The 17,020-nt window shown below is 35.6% G+C and overlaps 1 pseudogene; it reads right to left on the bottom strand.

The window, feature by feature from the left end:
- Positions 1–16,196: 16,196 nt before the first annotated feature.
- Positions 16,197–16,637, bottom strand: LOC116875364 (annotated as a pseudogene).
- Between the last annotated feature and the right edge of the window lie 383 nt (positions 16,638–17,020).

The following is a 17,020-nucleotide window of genomic DNA, read 5'->3' as shown; positions in this document are numbered from 1 at the left end:
TAAAACTGGCAGCATAAGAAATGGAACTTGTTTTCCAAAAGTAAAGAGTAGAGATATTTTAAGAGACAAATATGATTTTTGTTTTCAAAAAGTTGTACTTTTAAAAGGAGAAGGGTAAAAGAAGTTTTAAATATCATGGAATTTTTTGTATCACTTCTTCACTGGTAAAAATATTTGCCTAAAATATAATTAGTAAGTGCTGAAGTTGGTGAGCTATAAAATTTTGGGAAGTTTTATTCTCAAATACCATGGGAAGACATGGGATTTGGTAAGCAATTGCTAATCTTTTAGTTTTCATTCTGGTGGCTAACCAAGGCATAGTGAAGGCAAAAAAAAAAAAAAAATAGTGAAGGCTAACAATAATACAGACCCCTTGACAATAACACACATCCCTCTTTCAAATACTGTGTAATCAACATTTGAAGTGAATGATGCCCAGAATACACACCTGGGCATCACTGTTAGGTATTTTCCAAATAAAATGTTTTCACTAGTGCCTGATTCATTTATAACATTTAAGAACTATGTCTGATCCCAGTAGCATTTAAATAGCAACATATTAGTTTATATCTCCAATGTGAGGCAAAGAATAAGAATATATTCCTCAAAATCAAAATATTTTTATTCCCTTTTTCTATCCAATGTCTGTGCATGTTCTGCTATGGCTGTGCTAGTCCTTCTAGTTATGTAATGTTCCCAATAGCTTGAAATTGATAGTTGTTTCTAATTTGATGTTCTAAAAATTATTCCAGTAAGGTTTATGACTTAGAATATATTTATAAGATATACATAAATCTACAGAATCTTCAAAAGTTCATTTTTGTAGACCATATCAGCCAACTTGCTAATCAGACACTTTTTACTTTTTTTCATGGCCATCACCAGCTACCATACAAATTACCCTATAATCATGGTAAAGTAAAGCCTTATTTTGGATAGACATTTAGAAACAACAACAATAACAACTTCATAGAAAATGAATCATCATGAACTAAACTTTGTTGTCCTGATGCTCAAACAAATATTGATTCAAAACATCACACACACTGACAGTTAAAAAAAAAAAGTTATACCACTTGAGATATAAAAAAGACCTCAGTAAAGAGAAACATGTGAGTGAAAACATTTCTGTTCAAAGAATCTCATTTCTTAGACATAAAAGGCCCTCTAATTTTCTCCAAATGAATGCCAGTTCTAGTATATTTTATGAGTACCTTCATTGCTGTTAAATCCTGAAATATAATAAATGACCTTAATATGGGATTCCTCAAAACATTTACTAGACTCTCCAGGAAGCTGTATCAGCCCCAAATTGGAAGTACTCCAAGATTTTTACTTAGTAGCTTTTGGGGGAGATTTATTTAAAAGAATTTCATCTGAATAAGTAAATCCATTTCATTTTTAATGATTATTTGAAACAGCATTCTTTCACGTTAGTGTCTTCCTCTCTTGAACCCATGTTAGTCATTCTCTGAAGATGGATTGGGTTCTGGCAACTTCTCTGAACACCTGGGAAGAGTAAGCCTTGGCTCCTTGCCATTGTTACAGATGCATTTATCTTCTGTCCACCAAACTAATGAGTCCTTATGCAGAGATCCCAATTTGATATAAGGTGTTAAATGACTGTGGACCACCCTGTGTGAAATAATGTCTACAATAATCACCATGAGGCACAGCATGCAAGTAAAACAGAAAAAAGAAATGTTTCATCAAAGGAGCTGTCATCTTAAATTAATATACTGTAAAATGGCAGAGCACAGATGTTTTGGTGTCTTTTTTATAATTAAACCCGTGAACATAACACTAGGTCCTGGTGTTCATGTTGTGGCAGTGACTTCAACTCAATGGGGAAAGAGTGCTTGGATAGCATGTTCAGAATCAAAAGTACTTATCACTCTCCTTTTTGTAACTATGAGGAACTGTTCAAGACTTGATTATGGATTCCTTTAGTAATACTGCCAGAGACAGGTCTCTTCACTTTTTGTTTGTTGCATTAAAACTTTATATATTTTTAAAATTTTGTTTTATTTAATTTTTTCCAGTGTTCTAAAATTCATTGTTTATGCACCACACCAAGTGTCCCTTCACTTATACCACAGAACAGGCTTGGGCTTTTTGCTCCCTTTTTTACCATACTCCCACTCCCATCACTTTGCTCCAAAACCATAGATAAGACAATAGGAAGATAACTTGTTTCTACTAGAAGGCAAAAGAAAAAATCTTTAGATGGAATTGTCAGTAGGTTAGTTATGTCTAGATTGCACTTAGAACTAGATATTAAAAACTGCCCAACTTCTATCTATTTGATCTTCTGTAAAGTTCACCCATATAAGCTTGACTTGAGACCATCATAAATATTTCCCAGGCTTATCTCTAGAATGGCAAACTACTACCTGTTAATCTGTATAAATAATCATACGTTCAATCTTAGAGTTCTTGATTTCTCCTTCCTTGTCATTGACTGTTACTATAACTCCAATTCCCCAGGGATGTTTGACTTTACTTTGTTCTGAACTTGTGGACCTTCACACCTTTCCAGGATACAACCAACAAAAGGTGAGAGATAGCTCCCTGCAGCCATGCATAGGCATCTCTGCATAATGTGCTAATAAAAAAAAAAATCTCCTGTTGTAGGACATTTCCATGGGGATGCCTGAGTGGCTCAGTCAGATAAGCATCAGCCTTCAGGTCAGGTCATGATCCCACCATCCTGGGATCAAGTCAGGCATCAGGCTACTTGTTCAGCAGGGAGTCTGTTTCTCCCTCTGCTTGCCCCTTCCCCTACTTGTGGCTTCCCCTGCTTGCGATCTCTCTCTGACAAATGAATAAAATCTTTAAAAAAAAATACATTTTGATGAAGGTTTGAGACTTGATTTCTACAGGACATCAGTAAAAGGTCAAAATTAAATATTGTATTTCTCCTTAGATTCTGTTAGGCAACTTAGTAATTAAATAGTTACTTTTCTTTGAATAATGTGAAAAATCAGTTTTTCAAGAGAGGCTCACCTAATTGCCATTTAGAGTTATTTATATTTGTATATTCAGCACCTAATACCTTTCTAAGGAAAGATCAGTACCTAATAAATGTTTTTTTAACAAATGAATGTTCACTGAATTAACTGATAACAAACTTTTAATGATCCACTTTCAGTGAAAAACAGTGTTGTGTTTATCAGATCAAGTTTTATGTAGAAAATCAGATGATCTGTTTCATTTTTTAAATAAATGCATATTAAAAATAGATAAAAATAAATTTATAGAAGAACTAATAACTAAATAAGCATAAAAACATTCTCAGGGTGTTTTTTTTAAGATTTTTATTTATTTGAGAGAGAGAGCATGAGGGGGGAAGGAATAGAGAGAGGGAAAGAGAATCTCAAGCAGACTCCACACTGAGCATGGAGCCAGACATGGGGCTCCATCTCACAACTGTGAGATCATGACCTGAGCCATAATCAATAGTTGGACACTTAACCGAGTGAGCCACCCAGGTACGCGAAAAAGATCCTCAGTTTTCATAATAATATGAGAAATATACATAGATTTATAAAAGATATATTTGAGGTATTTCTCACCTATCCAATTAGCAAAGGTGTAAAATGGCCAATGCACTGATGTTAAGAAGATATGTAGAGGTAGACCACATTATGCATTCCTGAAGTCATACAGTCTTTTTAGGGGAGTAATTTGACAATACCAAAATTTCAAATATACTCTCCTTTAAATATACAGCAACTCAAAATAAAAATATACATGGCTTAAGTTGTCACTGCTATTAGTGAAATACTTTCTATATTAGCCATAGAATAAAACACAATACTACCTGTTGAAAAATTAATAAGATATTCATATACTGATAAAGAAAACATAGTGTGTTGTACATCAGTATATAAATACCTGCTTAATTTAAAAAATGGTTATTTATGTGTGTGTGCATGTGCATATATGTGTGTATGTTTAGCTTTTGTTTCTCAAAAGATTTTGAGAACCATTACTTACAGCATGATCTCATTTGGTTTTAAAATGATAATATATATACTTGTGTGCTAATAAAAAAGTCAGGAAAGATATGAATCGTATTATTAACAGTGATGCACTTTAGGTAGAGAAGATTATTGGGGATTTTCTACCTTGTCATGAATCTGTATCATTTGGAATGTTTTGGTAATAAGCATGAGTTGCTTTTATGAGGAAAATAAAACAATTATTTCTAAATTCATTAAAATTATGTATTATACTTTTATAATTATAATACCATTTTCTATACATTTATAATTTCATAATTATATTTTCATAATTATACTTTTATAATTATTATTATACTTATATCATTATTCTTATATTTGTAGCTTTCATTCCATTCTGTGAGTTAATGCTCTTATTTCTATTTTAATAATTTTTGGCACTGCCATTGAGCAGAAAATGCACTTGAATAATTTCAGTTCATAAAAAAGTGGTGACTCATAAAACTCAATCATGCCACGCATGGTTAATATATATCCATATACAGATAATATAATGTGTGTGTGTGTATGTATGCACATATGTATGTGCATATGATTCAAATATTTTTCAACTGTTTCATATATAACAGGCAGGGAACTTCCTATGGACACAAAAATATTCTAAAAATTGCTGCTGCATGCTTTCATGTTCTTTTTAAGTACTGCCTTGTCATGGTGTTATAAAAATTTACTACCATTCTGTCTAGAGTTCACCCAGCCTATGAGCACAGAGTCAAGCTATTGAAATAGTCATTCTTTAGGGTCAATTTCAAACTTTGCTTTCTTTTTAATGATTAAGACAATTTCATTGCCACCTATGCTTCTAATTTACACAAGGGTACCTCAGAAGACCTCAAGGGCCAATCATCCAATCTGAAGGCAGGGATAAATGATCTATTTTATTTTCTTGAAGAGTTCTAAGGCAGAAACTAACACACTGGGGGAGTTGCAGAGCTGTTAGGTCATTTCACAGAGAAAGTACTATATTCTTTTGCATGTCTCCCTTTTCCTTCTACAAAAATGGTGATTCATACATAATTGAAGGAATGTCATTTCAACACTATAGATAGAATTTTGAAAATCTCAAACAGCTTGTATATTTTCAGTAGACTACTAATTCTTTTTTAAAATTTCTGGGTGTGGGCGAGGAATTAGAAATTTGGCTTTTCCATTCATGAATGTTCTTGAAGAGAACAGCTCTCTATTTACCATACCAGATGGAGGAATAACAGCACACCAAAGTTATTGGCAAAGAGGGAAGAGGAATATTGTAAATCATTCCAAAGTGGAGGCACATGGGGGAATCCCTAGGGAATTAGCCAAGACCATGTTATAGAAGAAAGTGGAACCAGGATTATTTATAAGTGGTTTTTATTCAGTAGATTTAAAAAAGGCAGATATTCAAAGACAAAAAGAAATGTGTAAAAGACTAATATTACAAAGAATGATACAAACTGAACTGTGTCCTTTTAATAGCTTAGAAACCTAGACAAAAACTACATATATTTGAAAATACCTGTGTTGAAACGGAATTCACTCTTACTGTCCTTCTTACTCATGCAAAAATATAGTGAATTCCTCTTCACAAAGAATACAACAGTTTATTGACAGCATCATAATGAAAGTGGCTTGCTATATACTCTGGGGTAAAGAAAAGAGGTTTGTCTTACTTTATCTTCAAACTGACCTCTTTTTAAAATAATAAACTTTTTATCACTGGCCAATAAAGTATTTCCAAATAATTGTCTATACTGTATCATGAGAGACAATAATAAACATAACCACTACTATCAGTTAATGTAGCTAAACGTAACCTGAGAAATTAATAAGCATTAGAACAGGAAAAAAAAAACTGGTAATGTCAAAATTTTCATTTTGGAATGAGCTATCTGAAGTTCAAAAAGCTAAGGAATTTGCCTGAGTTCACATAGCTAATAAATAATAGATCTGGAGTTTAAATCTATATCTGTTTGATTCTAATGTTTACATGTTCTATAACCATGGTATTTTGCCTTTCCCATGGAACTGTTAAAAATTTTTTTTCCAGAAAATTGCAAAAGTGTTTTCTATGGTGTAGGAGAATGAAATTCCATTACCATTTTTGTTCTGTCATATTTTGAACATTTTAAAATTAGTTTCTCTAATGGTATTTTTAAAATTATTTTTATTAACATATAATGTATTATTTGCCCCGGGGGTACAGGTCTGTGAATCATAAGGCTCACACATTTCACAGCACTCACCACAGCACATACCCTCCCCAATGTCCAAAACACAACCACCTACTCCTACCCCCCCACCCCCTAGCACCCTCAGTTTGTTTTGTGAAATTAAGAGTTTCTTATGGTTTCTGTCCCTCCCAATCCCATCTTGTTTCATTATTTTCCTTCCCCATCCCCAACCCCCCACCCTACTTCTCAAATTCCTCATATCAGAGAGATCATATGATAATTGATTCTCTGACTTATTTCACTTATTTATTATTTATTTCTCTGACTGAGAAATTGTCTTTCTCTGACTGACTTATTTCACTTATTTCACTTATTTCACTCAGCCTTATAACCTCTAGTTCCACACATATCATTGCAAATGGCCAGATTTCATTTCTTTTGATGGCTGCATAGTATTCCATTACACACACACACACACGCCACATCTTCTTTATCCATTCATCTGTTGATGGACATCTAAGTTTTTTCTATAGTTTTGGCTATTGTGGACATTGCTGCTATAAACATTCAGGTGCATGTGCCCCTTTGGATCACTACATTTGTATCCTTAGGGTAAATACCCAGTAGTACGATTGTTGGGTTATAGAGTAGCTCTATTTTCAACTTTTTGAGGAACCTCCATGCTGTTTTCCAGTGATTACACCAGCTTGCATTCCCACCAACAGTGTAGGAGGGTTCCCCTTTCTCTGCATCCTCACCAGCATCTGTCATTTCCTGACTTGTTAATTTTCACCATTCTGACTGGTGTGAGGTGATATCTCATTGTGGTTTTGATTTGTATTTCCCTCATGCCGAGTGATGTGGAGCACTTTTTCATGTGTCTGTTGTCCTTCTGGATGTCTTCTTTGCAGAAATGTCTGTTCATGTCTTCTGCCCATTTTTTTTTTATATTTTATTTATTTATCTGACAGACAGAGATCACAAGTAGGCATAGAGGCAGGCAGAGAGAGAGGAAGGGAAGCAGGCTCCCTGCCGAGAAGAGAGCCCGATGTGGGGCTCAATCCCAGAGCCCTGGGATCATGACCTGAGCCGAAGGCAGAGGCTTTAACCCACTGAGCCACCCAGGTGCCCCCAGGTGCCCCCTTCTGTCCATTTCTTGATTGGATTATTTGTTGTTTGGGTGTTGAGTTTGAGAAGTTCTTTATAGATTTTGGATACTATCCCTTTATCTGATATGTCATTTGGAATATCTTCTCCCATTTTGGTTTTGTTGACTGTTTCCTTTGCTGTGCAAAAGCTTTTGATCTTGATGAAGTCCCAATAGTTCATTTTTGCCCTTGCTTCCCTTGCTTTTGGCAATGTTTCTAGGAAGGAGTTGCTGAAGCTGAGGTTGAAGAGGTTGAACAGGTTGCTGCCTGTGTTCTCCTCAAGGTTTTTGATGGATTCCTGTCTCACATTGAGGTCTTCCATCCATTTAGAGTCTAGTTTTGTGTGTAGTGTAGGGAAATGGTCCAGTTTCATTCTACTGCACATGGCTGTCCAATTTTCCTAATACCATTTGTTGAAGAGACTGTCTTTTTTCCATTGGACATTCTTTCCTGCTTTGTTGAAGATTAGTTGACCATAAAGTTGAGGGTCTATTTCTGGGGTCTCTATTCTATTCCATTGACCTATGTGTCTGTTTTTGTGCCAGTACCATACTGTCTTCATGATTGCTGTTTTGTAATAGAGCTTGAAGTCTGGAATTGTGTTGCCACCAACTTTGGTTTTCTTTTTCAACATTCCTCTGGCTATTCAGGGTCTTCTCTGGTTCCATATAAATTTTAGGATTATCTGTTCCATTTCTTTGAAAAAAAAAAATTGAACAGTATTTTGATAAGGATTGCATTAAACGTGTAAATTGTTTTAGGTAGCATAGACATTTTCACAATATTTGTTCTTCCAATCCAGGAGCATGGAACATTTTTCCATTTCTTTGTGTCTTCCTCAATTTCTTTCATGAGTACTTTGTAGTTTTCTGAGTACATATTCTTTGCCTCTTTCGTTAGGTTTATTCTTAGGTATCTTATGGTTTTGGGTGCAAATTGTAAATGGGATTGACTCCTTAATTTCTCTTTCTTCTGTCTTGCTGATGGTATATAGAAATGCAACTTATTTCTGTGCATTGATTTTATATCCTGAAACTTTAATGAATTCCTGTATAAGTTCTAGCAGTTTTGGAGTACAGTCTTTGGGTTTTCCACATAAAGTATCATATCATCTGCAAAGGGTGAGAGTTTGACTTCTTCTTTGCCAATTCAGATTCCATTTATTTCTTTTTGTTGTCTGATTGTTGAGGCTAGGACTTCTAGTACTACGTTGAATAGCAGTGGTGATAGTGTACATCCCTTCCATGTTCCTAACATTAGCAGAAAAGCTCTCAGTTTTTGCCCATTAAGAATATTTGCTGTGGGTTTTTCATAGATGGCTTTGATTATATTGAGGTACATACCCTCTATCCCTACACACTGAAGAGTTTTGATCATGAAAGGAAGCTGTACTTTGTCAAATACTTTTTCAGCATCTATTAAGAGTGTCATGGTTCTTGTTCTTTCTTTTATTAATGTATTGTATCACAGTGATTGATTTGTGGATGTTGAACCAACCTTGCAGCCCAGGAATAAATCCTACTTTGTCATGGTGAATAATCCTTTTAATGTACTGTTGGATCTTATTGACTAGTATTTTGGTGAGAATTTTTTCATTCTTGTTCACTAAGGATACTGGCCTGTAATTCTCCTTTTTGATGGGGTCTTTGCCTGGTTTGGGGTTAAGGTAATGCTGGCCTCATAAAATGAGTTTGGAAGTTTTCCCTCCATTTCTATTTTTTGAACAATTTCATGAGAATAGGTATTAATTCTTCTTTAAATGTTTGGTAGAATTCCCCTGGGAAGCTGTCTGGCCTCAGCCTCTTGTTTTTGGGAGATTTTTGATGACTGGTTCAATCTCCTTTTGGTTATGGGTCTGTTCAGTTTTTCTATTTCTTCCTTGTTACAGTTGTGGTAGTTTATATGTCTCTAGGGATTCATCCATTTCTTCCAGATTGTCAAACTTGCTGGCATATAGTTGCTCATAATATGTTCTTATAATTGTTTGTATTTCTTTGATGTTGGTTGTGAGCTCTCCTCTTTCATTCATGATTTTATTAATTTGGGTCCTTTCTCTTTTCTTTTTGATAATTCTGGCCAGGGCTTATCAATCTTATTAATTCTTTCAAAGAACCAGCTCCTCATTTGATTGATTTGTTCTACTCTTGGTTTCTATTTCAATGATTTCTGCTCTGATCTTTATTATTTCTCTTCTCCTGCTGGGTTTAGGGTTTCTTTCTTGTTCTTTCTCCAGCTCCTTTAGGTGTAGTGTTAGGTTGTGTACTTGAGACCTTTCTTGTTTCTTGAGAAAGGCTTGTATTGCTATACATTTCCCTCTCAGGACCACCTTTGCTGTGTCTCAAAGATTTTGAACAGTTGTGTTTTTATTTTCATTTGTTTCCATGAATTTTTAAATTCTTCTTTAATTTCATGGTTGACCCATTCATTCTTTAGTATGATGCTCTTTAGTCTCCATGTATTTGAGTTCTTTCCAACTTTCCTATTGTAATTGAGTTGTAGCTTCACAGCATTGTGGTCTGAAAATATGCAGGGAATGATCCCAATCTTTTGGTACCAGTTGAGACCTGATTTTTGACCCAGGATGTGATCTATTCTGGAGAATGTTCCATGTGCACTAGCGAAGAATGTGTATTCTGTTACGTTGGGATGGAATGTTCTGAATATATCTGGATGTCCATCTGGTCTAGTGTGTCATTTAAAGCCTTTTTATTTTCTTGTTGATCTTTTGCTTGGATGATCTGTCCATGTCCATTTCAGTGAGGGGGGTGTTTAATGCTCCCTCTATTATTGTATTATTGTCAATGTGTTTCTTTGATTTTGCTATTAATTGGTTTATATAATTGGCTGCTCCCATGAGGGGCATAGATATTTAATATTGTTAGATCTTCTTGTTGGACAGACCCTTTACATATGATATAGTGTTCTTCCTCATCTCTTATTATAGTCTTTGGCTTAAAATCTAATTTATCTGATATAAGGATTATCATCAGCTTTCTTTCAATGCCCATTAGCATGGTAAATTCTTTTCCACCCCCTCACTTTCAATCTGGAGGTGTCTTTGTGTCTAAAATGAGTTTCTTGTAGACAGTATATCGATGGGTCTTGTTTTGTTTTTTTTTTTATTCATTCAGATATCCTGGGCCATTGATTGTCTTATATGTATACAAAAATAAGGGTAAACATGATGAAGGGTTGGAATATGACTGTAAAAATAAAAATTTAAAAAGATTCTAAAAAAGGAATTGATAAGATAAGTTGGTTGGAAAAAGAAAAAAAAAAGAGGAGAGAATTTGATCAGGCTGGAGACTAGAACATAGACATGTGCTAGATTTAGGATATATTTTTATCTATTAGAAGAAATTGTTTCACAGAATTTTAAAGAAAATAGAAACCCTATTTGTATGTAAAAATTAGGTGAAATACAATGAAGGGATAAAATACAGCTATAACAATGAAAATTTAAAAATATTTTTAAATGTATTGTTAAGATAAAATAGTTTAAAAATGTTAAAGAAGGAAAGAGGAAAAGCTAAAAAATAGAATAAGAAAAAAAATAAAATTAAAAAAATTTAACTTTGGAAGACTAAAGGGTTATGGGGAAAAAGCCATTAATTCTATGTGTTGCTTTCCCCTGGCTCTAGAGTTCCACAGTTCTTGTTGATTGGTGAACTTGGTCTTGTCTGGATGTTCTTCTTGATCTTCTGGGAGAAAGGCCTATTGCAGTGATTCTCAAATGTCTTTGCCCAAGGCAGAATTGCACCACCCTTGCCAGGGACCAGGCTAAGTAATCTGCTCGGGTTCACTCTCAGGAGCTTTTGTTCCCTGAATGCTTTCTGTAGAGCTTTGGAGGATGGGAGTGAAAATGGTGGCCTCCCAATCTCCAGTCCAGAGGAGCTGAGAGCTCAAGGACCCTCTCCTCAGAGCAGCCTCAGAGAAAAACAGTCAATCTCTCCCATCTCCGTGGTCTCTGGCCACACTCCATGTTCACCCTGCCTGTGACCAAACATTTCTATCTCTTGCACACAGCCCCATTTGTAGTCTCCAAACCCAGCAGATTCCTGTCACATGCTCCTATGCCACTCTTTCTGAAGGAGGAAGAAGGGGGGTATCTCTGGATCTGCCACTTCTGGAGTCTGCTCAAAAAGCAGTGGACTGACTGTGCCTTGGATCATGGTTTAAGGTAATCCATAGCTGAGAGCTCACTCCTCAGCTCCATCTCTGTAGCCTGCTTCCCTGCTCTGATGCCTGGTAGCTCTGCTACACTCAGATACCCCCCGGTCTTTCTGTGATGCCATGGGTCCTGGGAGCACTGTATCCCAGTGAGGGCTCCCACCCCTGCTTAGCCTCTGGAGTGATGTCCCTCAGTAGAGCAGACTTCTAAAAGTTCTGATTTTGTGCTCTGCTGTTCCACCACTTGTTGGGAGCCAGCCCCTCTCCCCACGGTCTATCGTCCTGTTGCTTCGGGTTCACTTCTCCACACATCCTACCTTCAAGAAAGTGGTCAATTTTCCACTCCTAGAATTGCTGCTTTTCATCTCTTCTATCTCCTGTTGAGTTTTTAGGTGTTCAGGATGGTTTGATAACCTGTCTAGCTGAACTGGGACCTAATGATATTTCAGTCTGCTACTCCTCCACCATCTTGCTTCCTCTCCTCTTTAATGGTATTTTAAAATGTGTAGTTATTTATCTTCTATTTAATAGCAAAATAGATTTAAATCAACTTAAAATATAAAAACAACTAAAATTAAAATGACAAGTTCTGTCTTAAGCAAATTTTATCCTTTTATTTCTTTGCAATGTTTATCCCGGTAATAAAGAACTTGCAACTTGTTTACAGAATACTGTTTTCAATGATTGCTGAGCTCACTATGTATTAAATGAAGAATTCACTAAATATAAACTAATCACCTGAAAATACTGATCATAATTAAATGTTGTTGGAATAAGGAGATAGGTTTCCCAGACTGCATAAGAGATATTGAATTTCCTACCCCTAATTTTCTCAAATCCTTCATTTATTTTATGGAATCCTACTCCTACTCCCTCATAGCAGTTTCTTTGAGTTATCTTTTACACTTTATATTTATTTGCTAATTTTTCTAGTTTCTCTAATCATTAAAAACAAATTTTTTCTCTAATCATGAACACAGCTATAACAAATGCTTTAAAACTTCTGTGTATGATTTCAACAATCTTGTATTTTGACATTAATTTCCACTCAAATTTCATACTATCCCCAGACATTGTGAATATTATGTTGTGAAAATTTTACATTCTATTATATTCCCCTAAAAAGTATTGATTTTTGTAGCTCTTTTAGCAATCAATTAATTTGGTTGGAATCAAATTGCAAACTCTATCTTGGATGGAAGCTCAAATCTCATTTTGGTGCTTTCACTCTTGTCCCAGGTTGCTTGAAGACTACCCCACAAATGCATGGTTCAAGAGCCAGTCAGAAATGTGAGTGTACTTTCTACCCAGTATTTAAGGCCCCCTATCTGTGACTACATTTTTCCTGGGATTTTTTCCCCCTCATTTTCCAACAGTTGTGATTGCCTGACACCTGAAAGACTGTGGGCTTTGTATCAGAGAGTTAGCTACCCCATATGGCATAGACTGGAATCCTTTAGACTAAAAACTGCAAAATTAAGAAATTCTCCCTATGTCTTCCCTTTATCCAAGTATTGATTTCTCTCCTAAATCTCCTTGCTTTTTGTTTCCATCCAGTTCCTTTGATATTTTTATTTGGATTTGTTTTTTTGCTTATTTGGGGACAAATTTCTATATTTTAACCTTACTTTATTTGTATCAGTTCTATGGCATATTAACATAATTATTGGATTACAAGTAATAGAAATACAACTCAGTCTATCTTAAACAAAACAGGAGTATATGGCTCCTAGCACTGAAATATTTAGGATTAACTTCCAGAATAGCTGGATTAAGATTCTCAAACAGTATCACCAGGAATCTGTGGGGTTTTTACGCACATTATATCTTGGTTCTGATTCATCTTCATAGGCTTTCTTCTGAAGAGCTCCCTTCCCATATTGTTTTCAAAACTCCTGACTTACACAATACTAAATTAAAGACCTCAGCAGAAAGACAAAGCCTAATACCCACTGGTTCCAGGTGAGTCTTGGAACCAACTTCTGTGTTTTTGGTTGATGATCTATTCCTAAACTAATCCCAGGGACTGTGATTGACCCTTTGGTCATGTGTTTACCCCTGGAACTGGCTTTGAGTACAATCCCATCTAAGCCACAAAGACTGTGAATACAGAACAGTGTTTCCCTAAAGGAAAATCAGATGATAATACTAAACAGAAGAGAGAATGGTAAAACAACAGAATCTCTCTATTGACACAGATAGAAAGAGGAAATCATGCCAAGTTGAGAAAATGGAAATAACCAGTAACAGATGTGACAATGGTAGGTTCTTGTTCATTGTCAGCTTTCTCCTTAGTCCTCTTAGGAACCAAGTCTGAACCCTTTTCTTGAGGACATTCCATTTTTTGACTCCTTTCATTAGAGTTCTGATCTCCCTTCCTTTTGCCAATAGAAACAGGGATTTAGCTCAGTTTCATTTTACCAATATAATCAATCAATTTTTCCCTATGCTGCAGCACAACAGCTAGGGACATACATCTAGCATAACTTGTCCTTTTCTAAGGATTCTGAATAGGCACAATACCTTTGTTGTCAACAGTGACCATGATACACTAAGAAAATACAACAAGGGCTCCTGGGTGGCTCAGTGGGTTAAAGCCTCTACCTTCGGCTCAGGTCATGATCCCAGGGTCCTGGGATCGAGACCTGCATCGGGCTCTCTGCTCAGCAGTGAGCCTGCTTCCCTCTCTCTCTGTCTCTCTACCTGCTTGTGATCTCTCTCTTTGTGTCAAATAAATAAATAAAATATTTAAAAAAAAAAGAAAATACAACAAAATCTCTATGTAAATTTTTAAAAATCAGCAATACAAACATTTTATAAATAGGGATAGTTTAAAAAAGAACTAGTGCATGACACCTGGGTGGCTCATTTGGTTGAGTGTCAAACTCTTGGTTTTGGCCCAGGTCATGATCTCAGGGTCATGGGATAGAGCCCCTTGCCAGGTTCTTCACTCAGTGGGGAATCTGCTTAAGAGTCTCTCCCTATGTCCTTCCCCCACTCCCTTCCTCTCTAAAATAGATAAATAAATTTAAGAAAAAGGACTAGTCTTTTGGGTTACAAGATGATTTTTGTTCTTCATGTGATTCTTAAAGATATATAAAGAGAATGAATAATTTTACTAGTATGGGGTAAAAAATAAACTCTCTTTTATTTTAATGTGCACATTATAATGGGTCTCAATCTTCAGCTAGTCACCACGGAGTCTGTTGCTTCACTCAGGTTGATCTTTCCTGGGTATTGTGCATTTAAAAGGTATCTTTGTAATATTCATGAATTCCAGTGAGTTAATTCAATTCTCATACTATTATTGTTTCTTTTCTCTCTGTTAATCATCTCTATGAGGAGAGATCCTTTAATTATTTTTACTGTTTTTTGAAAGTGTTTTCTTTTCTTTTATTTGGAGAGAGCTACTTCATATCCCTACATTGATCTCCAGAAGATTATTCAAACCCTCAGCCTTTTAATCTCCTTTTTACTTTTGTCATAGTCTGTTATAGAGAGAAGCCCAATGTAGCAAGAAAAGAGGCTGGTTCTTATTTTTCTACTGTAAGAAGTTGTCTATTAAATAGAACATTCCCTCTAGATTTTATATTAGAAAAACTAGGTATAGATATTTTTTTCAATACCAGATGCTTCCTGTATAAATAGAGGCAGAACCCCAAAGCAAGAACTGGGAACTGGAGTCTGTTGTCTCATTCATAGACCTTCTGATAGACATATTTTTTGCTTTTCCTATAAACAACATCATCACCCTGTAAGAACCATTGGTGCCATACTCCGCCATCTCAATTTGCTTATACCATTTAGTCAGAACATTGAGCAAAAAAGGTTTACATTGTCATTGGGCCAGACATATAAGGCCAAAGTATAAACTCATTTTCAAAAGCTGGGTTACTTTAACCATTCACAAAAAGAAATAAACTATAGCAGATGTTTTTTTCCACTTATCCATGTATCATCAAATGAGAATTAGCAGAACTCTGCCAAGTGGCATATATGGCATTTGTGTGTGTGTGTGTGTGTGTGTGTATGTTTTTCCAGTCATCCATACACTCATAGATTGATATGTTTATATAATATATATTCTATTACTCTGTGCTCAGTAATAGCATTTACAAAGTCTTGTATCAGCGATTTATTCATCTTCCCTGAGAGTAGTGTTAATTGCTCTATTATACTAATGGTTTATATATATCCCAACTTTCAAATGAGCTTCATTTAAAGTTGGCAATGCTAGTTTACACCTGCAAAAAGGTGAGTATTTTTATCCTAGCTTGGGAGTAGAGGAGGCTGTTTCTCATCACTTGGCATATGCCTAAAGAATAATATTTTTGTTTGCTTTGATTATTATGCAAAGCCACAAGGCAGATTTTGTATTAAAAGAAATTTGCTAAAGAACTTTAGGGAAAAATCATGGCTCTTACAAAGTAACCACATGTTGGACAGGTGTTTATTTAAAACATTCGTTTTAATACATATGAGGCAGAGAGAATAGGATTACAGATCTATCCTGCTTGTAAATTCATTCATTCCATTATTTAAATAATATTTGTCAACCTGAAAAATACACTAATTTTTGCTTTTATCAAACAATTTTATCTTATCTATCACCATCATCTATCATATATCTATCATCTATCTATCTATCTATCTATCATCTATCTATTTTACAAGTGAGGTGATTTATTAACCCAGCATTTTTTCTAATGCTTCTTGTTGGCATTTGCCACCTCTCTGATGATTTTGTCTAGATCTCTGTCCCTCAGATGTCAGCTTGCCACCCCCATATCCATTGTTTCCTGTCATTTTCAACCCCTCTAGGGCTTGGAGGGCCATGCAGGCCACACTCCTGGAGCCTCTGCTGAAATTGCTAGAATGACCCTATTTCTGACATCCCCCTAGATCTTGGTCAAGGAGCTGACCACAGTGCCACCTTGGTGGTACAGGTGCCGTGTTGTGGAAGCAGCTCCTTTGTAAAACTGGTTCTCATTGTAAGTCAGTTTGACAGTATCTACCCATTCAGGGACTTCCAGCTTCCCAGCCTTTTTGAGGAAGGTTGCCAGAGCTCTGACAAACACCTGCTGGTTCATGTCTTTTACAGTAACTCTGGGCATCATGTGGCCTCTGTATTGCCAGCCAGGGGAAAGGCCAAGCTGTTTTATTAATGGAGACTATATTTTCTTGCTTTGTGTAACATGCATAGATAGCATTCAGCTATTTATAAGTAATCTCATTCTCACACTTAATTTGAATACCATAGATTAAATGATTTAGAGATATGTGGGGTAACCTAATTCCAGAGCACAATTTATGACAGTTAAAATATTGTGTAGTAGCAATCTCCACTGATCTCAGATGAAACAGTATTAATAATGTGGAAGGCTTTCAACCATCCTGTGACTTTCAATGTGATATTTTTTATTTCCCACCTCAACACTAGATCATTTTAAAGCTCTTGATCAACATGTAAGCTCTTTGAGGGCAGGGCCCTTGTCCAACTTGCACATGTCTGTATACAAAGTCCTTA

Source organism: Lontra canadensis, unplaced genomic scaffold (genome assembly GCF_010015895.1).
Source record: "Lontra canadensis isolate GAN:19392208 unplaced genomic scaffold, GSC_riverotter_1.0 scaffold1, whole genome shotgun sequence".
Lineage (NCBI taxonomy): Eukaryota > Metazoa > Chordata > Mammalia > Carnivora > Mustelidae > Lontra > Lontra canadensis.
Note: the sequence above shows the minus strand (reverse complement) of the source record. Positions and strands in the feature narration are given on the sequence as shown.